This window comes from Manis pentadactyla, chromosome 14 (genome assembly GCF_030020395.1).
Source record: "Manis pentadactyla isolate mManPen7 chromosome 14, mManPen7.hap1, whole genome shotgun sequence".
Taxonomy (NCBI): Eukaryota; Metazoa; Chordata; class Mammalia; order Pholidota; family Manidae; genus Manis; species Manis pentadactyla.
This window is the reverse complement of record NC_080032.1, coordinates 48,585,225-48,610,137: the sequence shown is the minus strand read 5'-3', so window position 1 is coordinate 48,610,137 and position 24,913 is coordinate 48,585,225. Positions and strand designations below refer to the sequence as shown.

Below are 24,913 nucleotides of genomic sequence, written 5' to 3'. Positions count from 1 at the left end.
AAAAAGCATAGTTATCAGGGAGAGTACAATCTTTTATGGTAATAACAACTAGAAAAAGAATAATAGCTAAAACTTATATAATGCTTATTATGTGCTAAGAACTTTCCCACATATTTCACTTACATTAACCTGTTTAATTCCAGAACACTCCTAAGAAACTCTTCTATTGTCGTATTACAGATGAACATAATGTGCAAACTTTTCTTTGTCTAAAATGGAGAGAGGTATTTCATGTTTTTATGTTCAGGGCTAACACTTCGCATTTCTCCTATCTATCTACTTTCTAGATAGTCCAGGGTCTACCTATACACAGTACCAGAAATGAGTACCACTTAGATGCCTGCACTTCTGTTGATATGCAAAAGGTATTAACCAGGGCTGTTCTGAGTAAACAAATATAAGGCTACCCTAGCAGTAACCATGTTATTAACTTTGTGTTTTTCCTCTCATTTTTTAAAAATATGAGCACTACTAATATCTTTGTGGTTCTCTCCTTTTCTTAGCACCTAGCACACTTTGCATACTACTCTGCACCATATACTACAATATAACCCTGTAAAACTCTGTATGCCCTGCAGAACAATATGTGATGGAGACTGCTTATTCTTCCTTATAGCTACATAGGATTACATTATATGGATCCATCGCAGTCTATTCAACCAGTCCCCTGCCGATGAACATTTGTGTGCCTCTAGAATGTGCTGTTTGTTTGCTTTTTCTGCCCTTCTTTTTTTAAATAACTCCTTTGTTATTTAGAAAGTTGTGTGTATTTTTCTAAAGGTTATCCTTTATGTGAGATGTTTACCTTTATAATAGTTTCATGTTTTAAAGATTTCAAATTTCAAAATTTTTTGTCTTCATCTGCAGTAAGTAACATTGTCATTCGCCAGGCTGACCTTTCTCTCCTTCCCCTCTTCCCGTGTAATCTAAAGCACTGTTCTTGCTTGGAATACCAGCTAACATCTATAAGACAATCGGCATGCTCCTCCTGCTTGCCCTGCAGACTCCCTTTGGTTCTCTCTCTCCTCTTTCATAGTTATATTTTCACTATCAGAGCAAATAACAATTACATGTATTTTGTTATTTCATTCTCCATTATTTAATCTTATTGCTACAGTTAAATATGTTTCACCATCACCATACATCCTTATCCTAGAGCTTCTCCAATCATCTCTTGGTTGCTAGAAACTTGCTTTTTAAGCCATCTCAGGAAGAGCTCATGGGAACTGTTTTCCCTGAGTTCTTCCATTTAATAACAGTATGACTGTGGCCTTTAGGTTTGTAGATCAGTTTGGCTGAAAAGTAAACCTTGGGCTCGTATTTTCTCCACAAAAAGTATCACAATAATGTTGTTTCCTTGTACTGGCATAGAGTATTGTTTTGGCCCAAAAGGGCTACTGATTAAGTGACTTGGTATTGGATCCACAGTATTCAAGGAATTTATTTTATTGTATTTTATCCCAGTAGTTTCACTGGAGTATATCTCGGCATAGGGCATGGGTCAACAAACCTTTTCTGTAAAGGACCAGAAAGTAAATATTACAGGTATTGCAAGCTACACAGTCTGTGTCACAAGTACTCATCTCAGTCATCATGGTGTGAAACAGCCATAGGAAGTATGTAAATGAGTGGGTGTGTCTTTCTTCCAATAAATCTTTATTTACAAAAACAGGAGGTGACCTAGATTTGGCTTGCAGGCCATAGTTTACTGTTTTCTGATATAACATATTTGGGGTCAGATTTTTTCCCCTTGATACAAGATATGTTATTTAGTATTTTTTTAATTAATAAAAGTCTTTTAATTATCATTACTGTTCTGTTCTATTACTTTGGTTTTTCTCTTTAAGATCACCTATTATATGTATGCTGGCTCTTCTTTGCCTGTCCTCTATAATTTTCACTTTCTTATTTTCATTTATTTCTTTTCTTTTTCTTTTTCCATTTTTTACCATGTATAATCTATTTCTTTTCCTTTCCTTCTGTGGTATTCATTCACACTTGCATTTCTTCTCTTCAAGTCTTAAGTTCTTTATTTTTCGCTAATACTCCCTCCTGAACTTAGCTCACTCATATTATATCATTCTTTTGCTTCATATGTTAGTTGTTAAGGCTGCCATAACAAAGTACAAGACTGGGTGGTTTAAATAACAGAAGTTTATTTTCTCACAGTTCTTGAGGTTAAAAGCACTGCAGTCCACAGGATTGCTTGCTTTTGAGGCCTCTCTTTGACTTATAGATAGGCAGCTTCTCCCGTGTCTTCATCAGGTTTTCCCTCTGTGTGTCTTTGTCCTAATATCTTCTTCTTATAAGGAAACTAGTCATGTTATATGAGACTCCATCCTTATGACTTCATTTTACATAAATTACCTCTATAAAGATACTTTTTCCAAATACAGACACTAAGGTAAGGGGGATCAGGACTTAAACATTTGAATTTTGAGCAGATGCAATGCTGTTCTCTCAGAGTTGTAAACTTTTCTTAATTACTTTTTACTTGTTTTGGAATACTCAAGTTTTGTGTATTTATGGTGTGTCTTTATTTTCAGTAAGTGCGTTACCAAATAATTTTCTCTTTGTCTTCTCTTTCCTTTGCTATTGTCATGTTTGAATAAGATGTGTTTTCCTTAACTTGAAGATGAATATAGAAAATACAGGTGTGCTAGGAACAATTTCACAAAAATCTATGGTTCTAAGGTTCCCTCTGCCATTTCTGTCAAGTAGAGTTCTGGTTCCTGAACTCTGGTTCAGTAGTGAGTTCTGCCTTTCCAAGAAAGATTTTCTTCTGGGAGCCCTGAAGGCTCAGACAGCCCCAACACCATCCTAATTTCTCTGTAACTCACTTGCACACCTTAAACTGGAGACTGTGAAGCTCCCCCCTAGTTTCAGTTGTTTTCAGATCCATCTGTGGAATCCTCTACTTGAAGAGGATTTCTTCTTTGGGGAGTAGATACTTATTGACTATTTATGAAGTCCCAAGTTCTTAGGACTATGAGAATTCTCCTTTTCCTATCCTGTTTTTTTCTATGCATCTCCTATTTCTGCAAGGGCCTAGCTTCTCAGTTTCTATTGTCCATCATTCTGTATTCTGAGGTTCATGGGGACACATTGTCATATAGTTTCATTGATATCTTTCATGGATTTCTGGTTTTGCTACCTCAGTTACTTTAATTTTGTGCAAGGATTGGGGATGTTTCAAAAACCAAGTATCCACTGCCACTGCTGTCTTCCATGTAGCATTTTAAAGCTTTTTTTAGACAATGTACAATTGTTTTCACTATATAAGTCCAAATTTCTGAGAGTCCCCTTCTCTTTTTTTTTCTTACTAGATTGCCATTTGCATGATTGGGGAGTGAGGGGCTTATCTGAACTCACGAAATAATGCAGAAAGCACCCCTAACCTCTTGCGTGTCCGCTGATTCATACATGACCCATCTGTCTGATGCTCCCCTTATTGGCATTTACAGCTAAGTTTTGTGGCTGGTGGTGCTTCCTAAATGACTTTACCTTCTCTTAGCCCTTGAAACCACTGTGTATCCCTCTTAATTTTTGTCTTCTCCTCCATCATGCCACTAATCAAGGCATTAATCAGTTTTTTCTATCTGCTGTATCTCTAGCCTTGAGAAGATAATGACTCCCTTAGGTATGCACACCCATCCTTTACACATATCAGCAAAGAGAGTCTCTGAGGAAATAAACTGGGGCACCCTTTGTGCTATAACATTTCCTGAAAAGTAGGCAGCTGCCTCCATGTTGATAAAGAGGTAGCTGACAAGCAATTTCTCTCGAGTCCCAAACAGAGAAGGAAAAAGATACCTAATGCCTTCAATGTTTCCCAAATACTACCCAACACAGTTTCTACCTGCTTCAAAGCTGTAAAGCTTCACAGTGGAGAAGTAATCTCGGGCTTCCCATACCCTTTCTCACAGTCCCTCAAGCTGAGAACGGGCAGGCTGAAATGTCATGTGGTATTTCACATCTTCCAGATTCTACCTCCTTGGCTGAACTGTAATGGTAGAAAGTTGTGTTTTTTTATATCCTGGAAGACCACCATAATTGGATCTGTAAGCCCTAGACCCAATTATCTTAGCATATCCTCTCTATGGTAAGCTTATCTTTCTAGTCCATCTTCATATTAAATATATCTGACAGGAGGAGATATTCTGCAAGAAAACAAAGGTTGAAGAAGAAAAATAAAACGATATAATTAACTTTGCAAAAATAATGTCCTTAGGTATTAGTTTGCTGAGGCTATCATAACAAAGTAGCACAAACTGAGTGGCTTAAATGGCAGAAACTATTGTCTCACTGTTCTGAAGGCTGGAAGTCCAAGATCAGGAGGTCCATTGGGTTGGTTCTTCTGAGAGCTGTGAGGGGCTTCCGTCCCACGCCTCTCCCCCAGCTTCTGTGGTGTCTTGGCCATCTTCCGCGTTCCTTAGTTTGTAGATACATCATCCTGATTCCTGCCTTTATCCCCACATGGTATTTTCCCTGTGTGGGTGTCTGTGTCCAGATTTCTCCTTTTTATAAGGACACCTGTCATATTGGATTAGTGCCCACCCTAATGACCTCATTTTAAAAAGCTGATTACCTCTGTAAAGATTCTCTCTCCAAATAATGGCACATTCTGAGGTACCTGGGTTTAGAACTCTAACATATATTTTTGGGGGACAAAATTCAACCTATAACACCTGGTTACATTCACATTAAACTGATTAGTATTTAAGTCATTTGCCCAAGATTCAAAACTAGTAAATAAAGAAAACAAGACGCGTAAGCAACCTCTCTCTCCAAGGTCCTCACTCTTAAACCACTGTTCTCTGTGGAAGTGGGGATGGTGTCTCTCAGGGGCATACTGAAAATATGGGGGTGCCTGACTTAATAATTGGGAGTGCTTTTGCCATTGTATGGGCACAAGTCAGGGATGCTAAATGTACTGTAGTCTATGGGATGATCTTGCATTTGAAGAATTATCCAGTATTTAGCATGACTTTCTTTGTGTTTTATTGAGGTATAATTGATATGCCAAAATTACACATACTTAATGTATATTTCTCAATAAGTTTGGACATACGCATACATCCATGATACCATGACCACAATCCAGATACTAAACATATCTGTCAGCTCCAGAAAATTCCTAGTGTTCTTTGTGGTTTTTTTGTTCATATGTTTGTGGTAAGAATGCTTAACATGAAATCTGTCCTTTTAATGTTATGCAAAGTGAGATAGCCAGTCACAAAAAGATAAAAACTGCATGATTCCACTTACATGAGGTATCTAAAATAGTCTCATAGAAGCAGAGAATAAAATGGTAGTTGTCAGGGGTGGAGGGGAGAAGGGAATGGGAAAAGGGAATAAAGCTTCAATTATGAAAGTTGAATAAAGTTGTGGAGATCTGCTGTATAATGTGCATCTATAGTTAACAGTACTTGCACATAACATGAACTTCTAATGTGCCATCAAACTTCCCAGGAAGTAAAACACTGGTTTCTAATGATCTGAACTTAGAACTTAACACAGTGTTTTTTGGGAAGGCTTTAGTTTCCCACTGATTCTCCAAAAATTAAACCATAGTGTAGTGAGGAGAGATTGAATGTTATCTTGTTCAGAGTTTCACCATTTTGGAAAATCTTGTTACTGACTCACAGATTTAGACTCACATGTCATAGATTCAGCACATCTGCATGGCGCCTGTCCTTGGAGGAGTGGCGTTCACAGTGGTTATGCATATTGTGCCAATTATCCAACAGCCTCATTATACCCTCTATGGCAGGCAATCACACCTGAGCATTTCATATTGAGATGCATACTATTTTACCAAAGAGGACTTCACTTTCCTTTTCTATTATATTACCGTTAAAAATATATAGTATTGCTTTTCTGAAAATAATGTGTGTCGCTAGGCAAGTTTTATTATGATGATTTTCCAGTTCTAAATAGAAAAGAGGGAAATACAAGTATTTGTTATAAAAGAGGATCTTAAGTCTGACAGGGTTGTGGTTGACTCTTAACTCACAAATTCATTCATATCTTCCCAAGATTTTATTTCCATATATTTCTGGCACTATTGCTTACTTAATGTTTTTCTTTTAAGTTGATTCACTTTTGTAAAACTCATATTGCATGCAAAAAAAAAAACTAAATACTGTTCTACATGGAAAACCAGTATCTCTAGCCTCAAATAGAAGGTCACCATAAATAAATACACAGTGAAAACATTGTAATTTAACTTTTTAGTAAAAAGTGTAAAGGATGCCATGAAATTTAAGTTAAAAATCTAATTGATTAGACCATGTCATGCAGCACATACATTATTTTATTTAATTTTTCCAGTAACACTCCAGAGTAAATATGAATTGTCTCAGTTTTTCAGATAAGGAAACTGATGCAGGAAAAAATATTTGAATGCAGGTCTGTCATGCTATGTGACAGACAGCCCTCAACTTGGCATTGCCCCCACAATTCTTGTGTTAATTTTCTTTATCCACTGAGGCACTTCACAATTCTTTACTTAATTTTCTCATGACATGGAAAACTGCCTAGAGAAATCAATGCTGAATCTATTGGTTTTCTCTCTAATATTGTTAGGTTTTCACCTTTCTGTGATACCGACTTTAAATTGCATAAATATCTAGGACAATAAACACAGTTTATTTACAATTTACTGTTTGTTTATAGAGGATGCCTCCTAAGGAGGGAGCATTTCCTCAGCTTCTAGGTGGATATTCAGTTACAAATCAGAAGCTGAAAAACTAAATTGTCCAGTAAATAAAAGTGGTGTGGGAAAGTAGGGAGGAAACCAGAGGGAGGCAAGAGGCTCGGGAGGCCCCTCTTGGATCCGCCTGGGGGAAAGAAGGGAAGGAGAGATTGGGAAAGAGCAGAAGAGAGACAGGGGAGGCAGCTTGTGGTAACTTACTCATTTCCCTCGAAGTGTCTAAAGGTAGGATTGATGTGATAGGGGCATTTTTTGTTTCTGCACATTAAAACAAATACATTTTTTGTTTCAATGCACATTAAAACAAATACACAGTTATTAAAATGTAAGGTATTTATATGTACCACCTAAAATAATCTGTGTACTCCCAGGAGTGTGGATAGCACTGACTCGGTGCCACTCTGTGCTCACCCCAGGGTACACATGAACTGCCCGAATCAGACAAATTCACACTCTTCTTATGAGGTCAGCTCATGATAAAAGACAAAAGGATGCAGATTTCCTCATGACCTTCCTCTTTTTTTTTACAATGAACTGCCCATGGCAGATAATTATAGTAGGAAACACTATTTCCCTTCTAACATGGAAGTTTATATGTAAGATATCCTCAGTGAGGTCTATTATGCCCACTTATTCAATCTGACTCTGCTGAAGATTTTTAGAATATTTGATTATGCCCTCCAGGTATTTTAGATTTGAGCTCAATATAAGAGGAAGGACAAAGCCTTGGGGTGTAGAATGTCAAATTATTCCCCAAATTAATATTTTACATGCGCAGCATCATTACTCCCCCATCCTCTTGAGAATGGGCTTGTAGCACTCTACACAGAATGGTTTCAGGTAGATCCAGAACTCAGAGCAGGGGATGGTATGCCCATCTCTGTAATCAGTGACCAAAACAAGAAAAGGCTTTTTAATGGTAAGTGTGCTGTCAACATGAGTGTCTTCTGTGGATTTGGACTTTCCCAGCATGGGTGTCACTAGAATTGGATTTTCATCTCATCTGGAGAATAAGGAGGCAAGCCTGCCAGCCAGGAATCTGTTGCAGCAAGAACCAGAGAAACCACACTTGAGATTACAGAAAATAAAATAAACTTTATCTTAAGGTTGGGTAAGACCTGGGGCAGAAGGAAACATAATTCTGAGTAAAGCAAGATAACTTCCCACCCAGCCCTCCCATGGGCTGAGACCAGAGTTGAGAGAAGGGCAATACAAAGCCAAATGCACTATTTCTTGTGAAGAACTCCTTGGGCTGCTGGGCAAAACCACCATACCACGAGCATCAGCCTTGCATGGGGTGAGCCTGTTGGCAATGGCTGACGGCATCAAAGTGAGCACGCAACTAGGTAATGGAGATGGTTCTTCTGGATTTTAGAAGTATTTGTGAAAAGGATGGGGACACGGTGTCCTCAGAAGCTAGTGAAGGTAGGAGCACAGATACTTTGTTCTGTGAAATGGGCACAGCCCTATTCTTATTCACAGGTCGAGTGAAAGAAGCACAACACACTTTCTCTAGTGTTGCAGCTATCTATTGCTGTGTAACAACTACCTCAGAACTTAGTGGCTTAAAATAGCAACTGCTGTATCTTACAATATTGTGGGTCAGGAATCCAGGCTGGCTTGGCAGAGTGATTCTTCTTACTTGTGGAGTGAACAGAGCTTGCCTGTTGGGTAGATGGGAGCTCCTCTGTCTTGGAGGACATTTGATGGCATTACTCACAGGTCTGGCCTTGTGGAAGTCTGGGGTCAGCCGGGACAGTAGACCAAAGTGCCTACCATGTAGTCTAGTGTTCCATGAACCAGGCAGAGGCTGCAGGACTTTTTGTGGCATCATTTGGGAGGTCACTTAACATAAATTGTTCCAATACCATATTGGTCTGTGGTTAAAACAACTGCAAGTCCACCCAGATTCCAGAGAAGGGGACCTAGACCCCAACTCTTGATAGAAAGAGTGCCAAAAAATGTGCTGCCATGTCCTACAAAGTCCACAACTGGATTTGCAGAAACACATTTGGGGTGTGCCTGTGTATGTGTGTGTGTGTGCATGTGTGTGTATAGCAAGAGGGCATTTAATTCTGATGCATGTAGAGCTGCAGTTTTCATAATGTTGGAAGGCCACCAAACTGGGACCATGTTTCCCACAACTAAGCCTGTTTGGGTAGCATGGTCATGTTGTTGCTGCTCTTACTTTCTCCAGCCTGGTTTCTCTGAGGCCTCACTTGAGGCTGCGTGCCCCCAAAATAGAAAGCATTTTATGACGTATGATTTTATGATGATTCTCCAATGTATATTTTCAGTTTTGATAGATGATTAGCATTTCCTATTTCCCTCCTTTTTTTTTTTACCTTTGAGGTGAGGTTTATAACACAAATTGAGTAATCAGCTTCCAAGCGATTGTAGCAGGATGGTCAAGGGCTCAGAAAGAGCCAGAAAGGTGGCCCGTTCAGGCTGCCTGAGGAGGCTGCCTTGCCTGTATTCATGCTTTATGCTTGTCAATGTTGGTAGTGTTCCTGGTTTACTTCTTGTATATCTGAACAAGCCACTCTAAAAGCAGGGGTGTTCTTTGTCTGTGCCCACAGTTAAGGTTACACTGCTTAACCAATGAGCAGTTTTATGTCAGTCCACTTGCTGAAGTGCTCCCCCAGGCTCTGCAGCTAGGTGGTCAGAACAAAGTGAGGCAGCCGCATAGCTCAGGCCTCGGTGCCTACCTCAGGAGCTGCTGGGCCCCACCTGTTGCTGAGATGGAGCTGTCACTGATATGCCTCAGCAGATCCCTGCAGACCTTCACTTCTCCAAAGTCAGCCTTCCTGACTTAGCACAGATGCCTCCATAAAACAGGAACAGCTAACATCTGCTGAGTGTTCACTGCGGCCAGACTCTGTGCTCCACCTTTTACCTCTGCTGTTATTTGCTTTAGTCCTCTCATCAACTCCTTGAGGTAAATCCTAGTAACACCTCATCTCACAATTCAACTAATTCACAGAGAAGTTAAGTGGGAGGGCTGGGACCCAAACTCCTGACCCCTGTACCCACAAACGCTAAGTCATGCTTACGGGCCTAGCAGACCCAGGGTCCCACCTGGGAAACCTGTGCTGTCCCTCACCTGCCCCGGGTTTGTGAGAGAGAGAGATTGAGTTCCTAGGTGCTCCCCAGGCCCCTCAGGGAAGAACTGCCAAACCACCGAGGAAAAGAACCCATTAGGTTATTCATTTATGTACCTATGGCATTATTCCACCTCAGTGAGCCAGAAATGAAATATAACCACAAACATTGTTTGAGAATCTTTGGAGCTAAACAAGTTTCCTTTGAAAGAAGAAAAGTTCATTAGGTTAAAGGTTCTCTCTCTGTGGTGGGAAGGAATGATATTGAACTTGGCAGTCAAGCCCCGACAGAGGGCTTCCCACTATATTGGCTGTGCCCTAGCCAAGGACCAGCTCTGAATAGCTGGTATAGAGAGCAAAGAATCAGTTGGGAATCTGAAAGGCCGGGTGGAATCTGACCTCTATGCACTCACCAAGCCTTGCACCCTAGTTGAGGGACTCCACTTGTCTGTCCTCAGCTTGATCTTCTCTAAAGCAGAGCAGTGCCCCACGCCAGAGATGTCTGATAAGGCATCAAATGAGATAACTGTTGTGCAGCCTCCATTATCAGGACAAGCTACATGATTTGTAGGGCCTATTGAGAGGTGGAAATGCAGGCCCCTTTAAAAAAAATTACTAAAATATTTTAAATATCAATTAGCACATCATTAAAACAAAGCCTGGGCCTCTCTGGGTGTGGGCCCGTGTGACTGCAGTGGTTGCACACCCACAGGGTTGGTCCTGAATAATACAAGAGTTCCCCTGACACCCTTCCTCCCAAAGAGGAACCTGTTGACTCCCACCTCCCAGAGCATCAGACCCTCAGAGCCTCCCAGCTGGATGCCCGAATCCAATACCTGGCCCTGGGATGATGCTGAGCCCTGGTCTGTGAGCTGGTTTCTAGTTCTCACTCACCTTACCAGGAAGCCATGCACATCTAACCATCTTCAAATGGACCTTTAGCCAAGTTCTGAGCTATCTTAGCCAAGAAGCTCTATGTCTTTTGAGTTGCATGAGAATTGCAAAATTAACACACACAAAATGACACCATTCTAGTATGTCAAACACATAATATTGACTGGTTACACACATATAAAGGTAGATCGATGCTTTATTTCTCAGTGGGGAGCCTTTATTCCATGACACCCATCAAATTTATATAATAACTGGTACCAGAAATTCAGGTGTCCAGTTGAAGAGGTTCTAACACGGGAACACCTGTACCCACCGGCCCATTGCCCTGGATTCAGACAGGCCTTCCTGCTCTGCCGAGTTCAGACTTTTAATTCAGAGCCAGAGTAGCAACAGTTCCACTTGGCTGTCCCCGTCCCATTGTGCCCCTCGGATCCTTTCTCCTCACTACCTCCAAAGCTGTCTTCCTACAGCACAAGTCATCCTGCTCCTCTCATATGACAAAGCCTTCAGCCATTCCACATCACCTTTCAGGGTGAATCAGACTCCATTTCTGGCATAAAAGCCCCAGGTGAGCAGCTCTGCTCTTCAGTCTGTGACTTTAAACTCATCTTTCCCCTTCTCTAACCTGACTCCCCTCATTCCTCGTTGCTCCCTCCGGCACGCCCCCTGCTTCAGCCTGATTATTTTAGTATTTTTAATTGTTCCATAGTCTAACTTGCCTTGTGCCTCTGTCCTCCTGCCCGGAATGGTGCCCCCACTCTCCCATTGAGCTAATGAAGTCATCAGGACTTGGTCCCAGCCTGGCTCCTCCAAAGGGCCTTCACCAGCTCTGACCTGAGTTTCATATTGCGCTTGCATTCTTTACAGTACGTACCATAGGCAAGGAACTGAATGTTTGTATCCCCTCAAAACCCCTGTGTTGAAACCCTAACCCCAGTGTGACAGTATCAGGAGGCGGGGCCTTTGGGGGGTGAGTAGATCATGGGGGCAGAGCCTCCTGAATGGAGGAGCGCCCTCACAAGGAGAAACCAGGGAGCTCGCCTGCTCTCCTCCCCAGCGTGAGGACACATGGAGAAAGCTGCCGTCCGCCGGGAGGGAGGGCCGCACAAGGGCCTGGCCATGCCGAACTCAGACTCAGTCTCCAAAAGTGTGAGAAATAAATGTCTGCTTTTTATAAGCCACTGAGTCTATGGTTCTTTGTTATAGCATCTCAGATGTCTAAGACACAGCCTGTGTTACACCTTTCTCTTTATACATTTTCTCTCCATGAGACTGTGCACAGTGGGGTTGGGCCTCTCTGTCTACTGCCATATTAATCATGGCATGCACGATGACTAGAACAGTCTCTGGTACGTAAGAAATGCTCATTAAGTACTTGCTGACTGAATAAAAATATTTGTCTTGAATTTTTCAAGTGAAGCCCTGTATTGTTCCCATGTTATAGAATATCCTTGAGACACTGTGTGGCCTCTCTGCCTCCCCACCCCATAAGTCATTCATAGCTTCCTTTCCTTCCACGTGTTCTCAGACCTCTGACCCCATTCTCCCCTTTTCTTTCTGATCCTGGACATCAGTTCCATTGCTAGGATATTTTTCTTCTTTTTCTATTTGAAGAACCCCTTTCAATTGTCTATTTTGCAAAGAGAGATGGAGTTTTCTGCTGGGTTGATAAAACACCACCTGTCTGCGTGGGAAGTGCCCAGGCTGTCTTGAGGTGTTTTAGATCACCAATGCTGGACTGGGGTCTGGGGGTTAGTCACTGATGTCCCTCTGCTCTTAGTTCTTTCTGTCACAGCTGCCCTTGGGAGGTCAGGCCAAAGCAGGCACAGATACAGTAAAACACCTGAGGCAGCAAGGCCGTGGTGTGCCTGCCCAGAGCGCGCTGGCTAAAGGCCTGGGGAAGGCAGCTGGAGAGCTGGTCATCAGAGAATAAGGCAAGGCCAGCAACTTGCACAAGACTTGGGAAACTCCAGCTCAGGGCTGGAGACCATGGGACCAGGATGAATAGTATCAGGAGGAAGCGTTTTTGCTCCATCTAGATGCTCTGGCATGTAAACACCTCTCAGAGCTGAAAGAGCTTTCTAAGATGTAGTCTCACTGTTGGCCTTTGGCAACTTGGCAGGATGTTCCAGTGAATTCACATTTTCTGATGCATCTTTGAGAAAAGAAATATAGCAAAAATCTTCTTATTATACAGAGCACTTTGTACCGTTTCCAGTGTCCTTGAGTAGAAAAATTCATGAGCTTTGTGTGTAAACACTTGATGCAACTCCTGGCTCAGTCACTGACAGGCCCTATGTGGCCTTAGCAGAGTCATTTCACTCTTTACTATCCTATCTCGCCCATAAGAGGCAAACAGAAATAATATTTATATCTTAAAGCTGCTCAGAGGATCAGCTAAAGAAAGTGATAGAAAATATTAACAACCACATAAATGCTAGCTTTAATGATTCTGAGCCTAGATGCGTATCTACCATGTGAAAATGTTCCCATCACTTAAGAACTGTGTGACTTGAGGCAATTTACTTCAGCTTCCTGAGCCTCAGTTTTCTCATCTGTAAGATGACAATTTAGTAACTGCACTTGCTTCAAAAGATCAAATGAAATACTGCTTTTAAGGTACTTGCACGGTGCCTGGCACATGGGTCCTCAGCAAATGTGAAAGGCAAAGTGTTCTGATTAAGGAAGTTGCAGAATGAATACTTCATTTTACAAAAATCATTTTTGCTGCCCTGTGAGGCACATTAGTGCCTCTGGTGACTCCGACAAGTGCCACTCGGAATGTGATCTGAAGACCGATAGCATCGTCATCACCTGGAGCTTGTGAGAAGAGCAAATGATTGGGCCCTGCCCAAATCTAGTGAGCCAGTTTGGAGGGGGAGCCACGCCATCTGATTTCACATGCCCTCCAGCAGATTCTGCTGCACACTTAGGTTTGAAAAGCCCTGCCTTAGTCGAGGATGCAGTCAATAAAGACCGAAGAGTGAATTGATTTAAAACTGTTTGAAGAGTTTTAGCATCTGGAATTGACAGGATTTGGTAATTCCTTTGGTTTGGGGGATGAGAAAGAAGAAAATGTCAAGAAGGATTATAAAATGTGCATCTGCAATGGAAATCAGCTAACTGGCTTTTTATACATTGTGGGGTATATATGCTTTGAGATAAGAGAAGAGGGGAGGCTGGGGTGTGGATTTAAGTTTTTAGATGCTTGTTTCTTTAAACATATTTATGAATCTGCAGAGCACCGAGGATAAGATCCTAGAAGCATCATTACTAAAAATGACATCAAGTGAAAAAAAAGTATCTTATGGCTTAGAACATCTCTACCGATTGGCAGTATAACCAAGCTGTAACTGTGGAACTGATTTCATCTGTGATAAGGGCAGCTATTTTTCTCGAAATCTTTACTTTCCCAGAATTTTTCAATTTTGAGTTCACTAAATTGTCTTTTGAAACATCATGTTCCACTATTTAAAAAAAAAAAGCACTCTACTTTAGAAATCATAGTAGGAGTCACACAGTGAAAGAAATCTTGTTAACAGTGCTAAGAAAAGATACTATTAAAAGGGAAAATATTAAATTCAGAATATGTCTTGAAGTTAAAAAAAGGTCTTTTTGCTTAAGGTTGTTTCATTGTGTATAATTTCTATGAACATTTTAGAAAACTACCTGTTCTTTTCCACTCATAAAATATATTGCCAGAGAAGTTTCTCACATGTTTAAGCTTCTAGTTGCTGTGGCCTGAGAGAATGTAGACTCTTTGACCACAAAATCTGTTTCACTCTGTTAACCTCCTAATTCACATGGATTTTGCTTCGTAATGCAGCTCAGAAAGTCCCTACTCAAATGCCATCAGCCCTAAAGTCACTTCTGTTAGTGGAACTGGAAGGTGAGCCCTACATGTAGGTCATTCATAGTTAATCTTGTTTTTTAGGTGAAGGATAATTAAGTATATTTTCATTATCAAAAGAGAAAGGAAATGGCTACCCTCTATTTAGGAAAATAGTTGTCTGGATAATCATCTTTAGAATGCACCACTATGAAACTGATAGTAAGGTTTCTGCCTAAAGAAAGACAAATAGTGATTCTTAAATACTTTGCAGTATGGAATCTGGTCAAAACTCCCAAAGAATCAAAAGTGAAGTCCTAGGGGTTGGAACACTTCAGACTGTGGACCCTATCTGGCAGCATGTCTGTTCTGTAAAGGACATTTTATTGGGCAAAGTCATGCTCTTTTGTTTTTGTATTATTTATTATTTTAACACCACAATAGCAGAGTGAGTAGTTGAGACAGAGATTGTATGACTGCAAAGTCAAAAATGTATACTATTTGGTCATTTATAGAGAAAGTTTGCTGACCTGTGAAGATAAATGTACCAAATCTGTTAGGCTGAATGTCAAAGTGGAGCCTTCACAGTTTAGGAGAATTCTGAATGGTCATGTTTTAGTTACATGTATAGGCTCCAAATGTACTTTCTTGCTGTTGGAAGGAAATGCCTTTAATCATATGGAAGTTAGTGAAAAAAAGTTATGCCCAAATTTACTTTTCACAAAACGATGTCTGTCTTGGGGCCGCCTTGTCAGTGCAATACATCATCTGAGTGTGGTGGGCACAGCAGTGCATACGTGAGCACTAGAGGTTGGCCTAAAGCTTTGCTTCAGCCCTGTCTTAGGGGAGAAGCAGTAAATTGAGGAAGCGTCTCACTGTTTTGCTTCACATGCCTGCCAAGTTGTGACTCAGGGCAATCTGGCGAAGTGTTCATGCATCTTCACTGAGAGTCAAGACTGCACAATGGAAGAAATAGTCAGTATGTTTGTTGTCTGCGTGTTCCTGGAAAGTGCTAAATTGACACCTAAAACTGCAATCATGTATTTATACACTGGAGAACTGTCATGAGATCCTTAACCATTTTTTTTCATTCCTATTTCCTTGTTTGCAAGTTCTTATTTCAAAATTTCTGACTTCTCCATTACAACATGCTTTCCATCCTTTTTACCATACTTTCCCGACCTCTTAATTAGATCCTAATTCTGAACCTGATTGCTTAAAAAGGACTTGATCAATGCTGAATTTGTTAGATGTCCTCACTTACTTTATCAACAATACCAGCAATACACAAGTATAATTTTTCATTTTAAGGTATCAAAACTAGATTATTCACTCATGTGATAATTATTCTTTTTTTTTAATGTTTGAAGAAATGCACCAGGTTTCACACAAAGCCCATGAAACTGAGAGCCATACGATGCTGTTCCAACAATTGACATTCATTTCAAATGATTTACTCAACCACTCTGAACTCAGGATTTTCATCTTCACAATAAAGAGTTCTATCTCATCATCTCTAAGAAGTTTTCTAACTCCAGCAATCTGAGGTGACTTTGTATGTTACAACTTCACACTAGATTAGAAGTTCAAGGAAATACTGAATATATATCCATTTTCCAAAGGAATGTACGTTTTCTCTATTTTTAAGAAAAGCACAAAATGCACACAAAAAAGAGAGATTTTTATAACAAATACCCACCCTATACTATCTCCTAGCCTTAAAAGTATTAATACTGACCCATAGTTGTGCCTGATTGTTTTTTAAGAGTTGAAGAATTAAATCATTTCATATATGGATGAAGCCCTTACTCTATATAATAAGTCAGAAAATATAAAATATTTTATATATGCATACATATATGCATTGGCCTCTTTAAAACTCCTAACCCTAAGAAGTAGTCATATAGCCGTATGCATATTGGTGCAGACATATAAAAATTGTATCTGAGGACACTCAGCAAGTAAATTAAGAATCCAGGACCAACCACATGCAGTGTCATCTAAACCTTGCATTCTCTCATTATATCTTGACTATCCTTTTCTAAATATATCATTTTTGTAATAGGAGTTTTCATAAGCAACATAAACTGATTCATATTATCTTAATAAAAAATATTACTTTATTGAAAACATATGTCATAACTTATAGAACCAAAGAAAGTAATGAAAACCAACCCTTGGAAAAGGCAGGAAGCAGTAGGGTCCTGTGAGGTTTAACAGCAGGAAGAACCAGAAGATTTTTCTCACCTTCACCATTTAGTGAATTTGCTTCCTCCATTTTTGATCTTGGGTCCCTCTGTTCAAGATGAAAATAAGCAGAAGGGAAAGACTGATTGCTATAATTTGGACAATTTCCTCCATCCCTCCAATGAGGGTTAGTCAAAGCCCCCAATCTGATTGTTCTACCAGGGCTACATGCAGAGAGGCGCTTTGGTTTCCAATGGAGTATGGAAATACGCGACAAGAGGAGGGGGCACGGATATTCTGCCAAAAATATGAGACGTCTCCTGTACTAACTGCGGCAACCATGAGAATGTGCATCTCTTACAGGATGATAATTGGCTGATTACAGGATAGTAATTGGCTGATGGCCTCAGCTGCTGTGTTCTGAAAGATGCCACTGTGTTGGCACAGAGGCCAAACTTCCCAAGGGCTGCTCCCAGCCAGTGGCTGAATGGAACAGGGATGTGAAGGCAATTCTGCTCCTGGAAAATGTAGGACTGCTGTGAGAGTAGCTGGCTGGGTGAGTCCCTGGAGGCCTGGGCAAACTCCTGCAATCTGCACTGCAGTTTAAGATATTGCCATCTGATTTTTCTTTCTTCCTTCTCTGCTTTTCTTGGCCTCAGACCTGCACCATGGTCCTGTCATCATTTCCTTCTAGAACACCTGCAATAATACACAAACAGTCATTAACTTGCAAAAGCAATATTCAGTAGCATTTTCATGAGAAATTCCTTAAGAGTATCATGCTGTGGTCTTGCACCACCTTTTCACACATTCTCTATCCCCTTGCTGTGTTCTACTTTTTCTTTTTGTTGTAACATTAAAAATCTTCTAATAAACTCTGCAACTATTTATAATTTATTATTTTTCTCTCTGAAGTAGAATATAAGTTCTTTCAAGGTATAGGACAGAGATCTATTCTGTTTTGTTTACTGATGTATCCAAACACTTAAAACAGTTCCTGGCTATAGAAGATGCTCAATGAATACTTGTTGAATGAATGAATGAGTAACTTTATGTCCAGTTACTTTCCATATAACCTCTAAATATTTGGGGGGGTCCCAAACTAAGTAATCTCAGAATCCTAGACCCCCTTAACCATGCTGTGTTCATGTAGGCATTATGTGTATTGGCTCCAACAATTATTCCCATTGCTGTGCAAAGACCATAGATTGCTCCAAGTAAAGCCTTATGCAGTTAAAGAGAATTAACTTGATCCTCAAATTCTAATTTAAAGCAAGTTATTTTTCACTGAACAACTGCAAGCTTGAAGAAATCTTAAATTGCTTTTTTTAAAGTCAAACATCAAGGGAATGAGTTTGTTTCAGAGCCTTGCTCTCAGAAAGAAGTGGCTTACAAGTAGCAATCATGAAGCCAAGCCTTTAGGATCATTTTTCTGCTCACTAACAATTGTCCATCCCATCTGGCCTTCTTTCACCAGAGGATCATTGAAAAAGAAAATCATGGCTCAGATTTGATTGGGACACAGTTCTCTTTGCTATTTCCAGTCTTAGAAGAGATGAGTCTAGGCAATGTTGCTATGTGTCCTACCTAGAGCTACCAGGGTATGGAGATCCACCATTTCTGAAACTTCCTAGGAGAGCAAGAAGCAAAAACATACTGGTGGGGCAGAGGCATGGGTGTTGGGAGGGAGTCAGGCAAAGACCTTGTGAATGAGGTCAGAATATGGTGCTACATACATTACTAACTCAAGTAATGCACTGAAAAACTGCAATCATGAAGCTCTGTGAATACATAGAAAGTCAAACCAGTTTTCAGTGGTTTTGGAAGCCCATCGTCTCACTGGATACTGAAGCGAATTTAAGAATTAGAGCCTCAATGAAGCATGTATTCCAATATGAAACTACAGCAGCTGAATCTTGCTTCAAATAGAGTTTCCACTCTTATTCTAGGGTTGGAAGGGAAATTTGTTGATCATCCAGAGGCTTTATTTCACTTGGATCTCTTACAACGTGACCTTTTAAAATGCATATGTGTCATTATATCTGATAGCATAAGTAGAAAGAAAAATTAAATGAAACTCAATTCCTAAAGCGTCACTCAGAGAATAGGATCATTCCCAGAATATTATAGTAGAGCAATATTAGAAAGTCAAACTCAGACTTGTGTTTAAATTCTGCTCTTTGACACTTATTAGCTGCATGACCTTGAAGAAAATACTACACATTTGTAAAATATGCTAAGTTTGGTAAAATATTGGTCAGGTTGGTCTGTGAGAAGTTTAGCTGTAATACACGTAACACATGTCTAGCATGTAACAGAAGCTTCAAAAATGATCCGACTGCCATCACTAGGTCCTTGCTGTGAGCACTATATTGCCAGGACCCCTTTCTATTTCTCTTTGGAGTGTATCCAGCTGAGCCTGCTCCTCCTCTAAGCCCATCCCAGCTGAATTTGTGTTTAACCATATATGGAAAACCCTTTCAGCTGTAGGTAAGAATTACCTATGTTCATCACCAGAAGCAGTTTGGTTTTCTAAAGTAATTGCTCTACTGGTCAATAATCCAGTAAATGATTTGTCGAGCAAGGATGGTGGATGGATTGACTGAAGCACATCTTAGGGATATTTTTGTGGCTCTCCAGTTCCTGTGTTCCTCTTGTTTCCAATTATTACAGATTTCTAAGAGATAGCTCTATATACTCCTGAGGCAGGAGTAAAGTACTTAAGGATAAAGGGAACTTGGGACAAAATGGAATGAAGAAAAAAAACTTTGCACGTTCAAATAAGTTAATCAATATTTGACTTGCCTTCTGTTCTTCCTCCCATCGCCTCCTTTCTCTCCTTCCCTCCCTCCCTCTATTCCTCCATTCCTTCCTTTTCATGCTTTCCCTCTCTTTTCTTCTTCCTCCCTTTTTATTTTTCATATCTCCTAATGTAGCATAGAAATTTTCTCAGAGTTTGAAATGGAATGTTGGCCAGGGCTTCAATCATGGGAAATATATACAAAGTCATTTCCCCAGAAATACGGCCTCACCACTCTTGTTTGCCAAGGCTTGGACTCCTTTCATCTATCCTCCGAACCCCTAGAGTTGCCAGAATCCCACTATATATTCCTTTATGCTTATCCTAGAAGAACTGAAAATAAGGATCCTAAAAAGAAAAGAAATTATAGCCCCACAATCTGCCACTCATAGTATTTTATGTGTATTCTGCCGGTCTCTTTTTCTACACAGAAACAAATTTAAAGCACATCATTTTATGATATCCTCATTCTTCATTAAACACTGAAATGGAAGGGGTCCTTAGCCACTGCCCAGCTCAGAGACGTCCCCAGCTGGCTCGGCTCATCCCCCACCAACCCGACTCTGCTCTCCGTGGCCACTCAGGGTGCCAGGGCCTCAGTGGCCTTTATTTTGGTTTCCTAGTGTCCTGAGCATCTGGAGAAGGGGTGTCCACTCAGGAAAATTCAATGGGGATTGAGCAAAAATTTGCAACGTGTGTAGTGTAGGCTGCACTATAGATGGATGGTGTTTGGAAGAGGTGTTCCCTGCACATCATTAAGACTTTGCCTAATATTTCATCAGAGTCATGCTTTCATCCCTCAGTACCATACAAGCACCAAGAAGAGTGGGTGAGGCTGTTGTAGGGGTTTGTCTCCCACGCAGCCCTGGATGTGACAGAGGACTTCCCCCTCTTTTTCAGTTCGCCTCTACACTGTCCATCCCACTCCTGTTTTCCTTTCTATCCCCTTGAAAATAAAGCTTCCATATTGATAAAGAGTCAAGAAGGTTGTGCTAATGCTTTAGGCAATCAGTGAAAAGCCATCGGGGGTTTTTAGTCAGGATCCTACATTCTCACAGTTGATTGGGAGCAGCACAGGAAGAAAACTAAGACAGGGAGAACTCTTTTGAAGGGCCAGTGAGTGATGATAAAGGCCAGAACAGGAGAGAAGCAGATGTGGTCCAGAGGAGGGGCAACCAGGGGCTCCATGTGCATCCGTTGGGAGTCCCATGGCTGCCCACGGCCCGTCTCAGCTGCCATCGGCAAGTCTTGTTCACCCCACCCCAAAATGTATCCCCTGGATTAATTTCTAAAAACTAGCAAACCTGTCACCACTTCACTGAGTAAGTAGCACTAAGACAATAGTTGTGGAGAACAAGACTCTTCAGACTTAATGGCAAACCTGAGGAGCCCCTGGACATGTTTAGGTCACATGATATTGATGCTCTTAACACTCAGGATATTATATTCGTCTTCATTTCAGAAACTAAAAGTCACTCATGTTTATCATTAAAAATCCAACCCAAATCCTGCTTAGTGGAAGAGGACATGCAAAGTGTCACATCCCACTCTCTGATGCTGTGTGACATTAGGAAACAACTTGTATCTCATCATGACAGCATAGTCATTAAAGGGAAGAACTCATAATTCAATTTTCTTTATGTCTGTACCTTCTTGTATTGAGTTATTAAGCCATGAACTCATTCTGGAAACCTTACCATTAATTCTTGCTTATTGCAAAATATAATCTTTTCAGGGTATGGGAAGCATACACGTCTTCTAACAGTTGTAAATATTAGCAAGTCAAATTCTCCTACACCCTTGTTTCCCAGTGAAGAAAAAGAAAATACCCAAATGGAGACCTAGGACGTCCCACCAGATTTAAACTCTGTGTGATTACTTATGCAATTCCAAAAATACATCTTACCATATAGGGTATAATCTCTATTTTCTCTCCATCAATTGTATTTATTCATGGAAATTAAAGGTGTTATTAGCTTAAATCCTGGCAGAGCTTCATGTTCTGGCACTCCCCAACCCACATGGTAATTACTGATGGTATATACAGAAGGAGTTAAAATTGATACCAGATTTCTGTCCTCTAACTGCTTAAAAGAATCCTGCACATCTCTGGATTTGAGGCTGAGGGATTTTCTGCCTACCACCTTAACCCCATTTATTGTACAAGACTAAATTGCTGTTGATTGAAAGACATTGCCTGATCACCATTGTGTCCATGGATAAAAGAAGAGGCCAACCCTAGGGAATGACTCTGAATGACTGACTAGTTAAGCGAGGTTGAAGATTTTGTCAGAGAGCCAGGGTGGAATGCTGGGAAGGGAAGGATATTAAGGGAAGGGAAGTGAGCAAATTAAGTGTGAAGGTTTTTGCTTTGAACCTGATTGGTATGTTCTGGCATCTGCCATGTAAGAGGGTAGCCCTTTTTCTGGAGGAAGAAGCAAGTGGCATATCCTTTGCTTTCTAACTTTAGAGGTACCCAAGGCCATATTTGAAAGGTAGTTGGTGTGGACAAATTTGAAGAAGTTGAGAGAAGAAAGGGAAGGAAGGAGGAAAGAGGAGAGGAAGAAAACAAACCTATATGTCTCCTAGCCTGGTGCCCTTGTACAATTATTTGTCATATATGCAGTGGGAAGGCAGACATCTGCCTAGTCCATGCCAAATGTTTACAAAATTTGAATTTAGAGGGACCCATATTAATGAAGTTTCATTGAATTTATAAATGCCAGAGATCACATCTCATTGTTACTTAAAAGGCAAAGTTTTCTTTCAACTCTCCTAGATCATGAAGTGAAATGATGCTGTGTGTCAAGGGCTGATCAGAGGATATTGTGTTGGCAACTATTTTTGTGGCTTTCACGTCATTTTGTGCTTTTGCCTACCTTGAAAATGCATTGGTACACCTGTGCAAAGGCTCTGTGGAGACAATGATGTTGCTTCTCTGAGTGCAGAGATAAAGTGGATTTTCAGGAAAATTAATAGTCTCTGTTCAGATTTCAGTGATGTTCTCACAAAGTGTTTGACGGAGACATGCTCCAAAATGTGAACCAAAATATCGAATTTTTTTTTTTTAATATCAAATTCTTAACCATCCTCCATGTCCCCACTTACTATTCCTAGGATCTGATTGACAGGTTGATCTGATGGTTGTTTATGTTAGTACCGTAGCTACAGCATTAGTGAAAAAGCTCCCAGCTTGAAATGGTGACCATAGAAAAAATTTGATGTAAGAACCATTCAGGTATGAATATTCTGTTTGGCCAGGAATATAATTCATTTATGAGGTTTCTCCATTAATCATAGACAGTAGAACTGATTCATTGTCTCATGGTTTTTGGAACACTATATCCATCACTGGGCTGAAAGATGTGAGGACATTACAAGTGAGGGAACCAGGTTCTAAAGAGGTTAGCTGACTTCCCTATGGTCACATGACTAGTTAAGAGTGGAGCTATGGTTAGACCTCAGGTCTCCTGGAGCCTGGTGATGGGATACTGAAGTGAGATTTCTAGGGCATAGATATTTGGCAAATGAATGGAAAGAAACCATAGGTCAGAATCAAAAGAACAAGGAGGAAATCATGACTCTGAAACTATTAGGAAGATGTGGGGGGACAAGCACATAGTCCACACACACTTTATATAATAGAAGCACATTATACACACATTTATTGCATGTGTATTCGACCACGCTCTTCAAAAAATACAACAGCAGCTATAATAAAATATGATTTTTATGTCAAATGGCCCCTAAATACAAATCAACTGCCTTTATCTGGTGCTCAACTGAAAAGAAAATTATAGATTTCAAGGTTGGTTGGAGATATCAGCTATCTTAGAAATTGTGAGATCTAATACAGTATATACAAAACAAATTAAAATATCAAGTATATTTCTGATTCTGGTATTTTTGTCTAATAACCATCTTTGAAATCAATTCCCAAATAAGATGGAACTTCCCAGTGTTAAAGTTCCTTTTCCCCATTAAAAGAAAAATGAAGGAAAATTATAATGTGAATAGATTAATAGTTTAGCTTTTAGGCAGTAACATTCACAATTTTCAGTTTTTTCTGCCCAGAAATGCTTTTTGCTCAGAAATCTAGCACAGAAATTTTAATACAGTTTTAAATGTATATAATTTCAAAATATAAGCCTTAATTTTTAACTAGTCTATGAATGATATTTCTCATGGTTCTTTTCCTCAAAAAATAGAATTGAACTTGATTATTGCTTTTTAAAATATTTTCTTGAAACAAAACATCCATACTGAAACACACACATCGCCTATGTATAGAGTTTGATGAGTTTTCAAAAACTGAACATTACTATGTAAACAATGTAAAATTCATAAGACAAAACTTGACCAGACTCCCAAAACGTCCAGACCTGTGTCCCCTTCCTGTCACACTCTCCCAAAAGTAACTGCCAACCTGACTTTTAACTCCATAGATTTGTTTCTGTCTATTTTTTTGCTTAATGCAAATGCAATTGACTCATTTGTGTCTGTGTTTTTGCTCAACATTTTGTTAGCATTGTTCATCCTTTTAATTGTCAATTATTATATGTCATTCATTCACATTACTGTATAGTGTATCATGAGACTAATCTTTTCTATTGGAATGTGGTTGATAGACAATATTATATTGGTTTCAAATGTACAACATGGTGATTCAATAATTATATACATTGCTAAATGCTCCTAGCAGTACCATGCTAAGTGAAATAAGAGAAAAACAAATACCTTCTGATTTCACTTATATGTGGAATCTAAAAAAATAAAACAGACAAAAAAAGAAATAGACCCATAAATACTGACAACAGACTTCTGGTTACCAAGAGAAGAGGAAATTGAACTTGATTATTGGAAGATGGGTGGAATAGGTGAAGGGTAGAAAGAGGTACAAAATATCAATTTTAGAATAAATTGTCACAGGAGTGGAAGCACAACATAGAGAATATAACCAATGATATTGTAATAACTTGATATCATGAGGCTATGGCTTAATACTGCCGAACAGTTTTTTAAAGTATATATACTAATTTGTAACCAGCCAGCAATGCAGGAGAGTTCAAATAACTGTACATGCTCCCCAAACTAGGTATTTTCCATCTTTTTTATTTTTGCCATTCTGGTAGACAGTCATTGATTTTTTAAACTGACTAAATAAACCTCTAACAAACTCATACCAAACAAAGGTCTTTATTTAGCCACCAGTGTGTGCTGGGGGTGGGAAAGGACAATGCTTCATAAAATGGAATGCTTCAACATCAATAATTTCAAAAAAGACATACAATTTGAATGACATAAACAGAAATATCTCAGCGCAGACAAGAATTTTTGATTAAAATACTGCCTTATTTTCAGAGAAAGCATTTCATTTGAAAATGAAG

The 24,913-nt window shown here is 39.8% G+C and overlaps 1 protein-coding gene across 1 annotated transcript in view; it reads left to right on the top strand.

The window, feature by feature from the left end:
• The window catches only part of KCNH8 (potassium voltage-gated channel subfamily H member 8), a 347,390-nt gene that overhangs the window by 115,687 nt on the left and 206,790 nt on the right, over window positions 1-24,913 (top strand). The window lies entirely within an intron of this gene.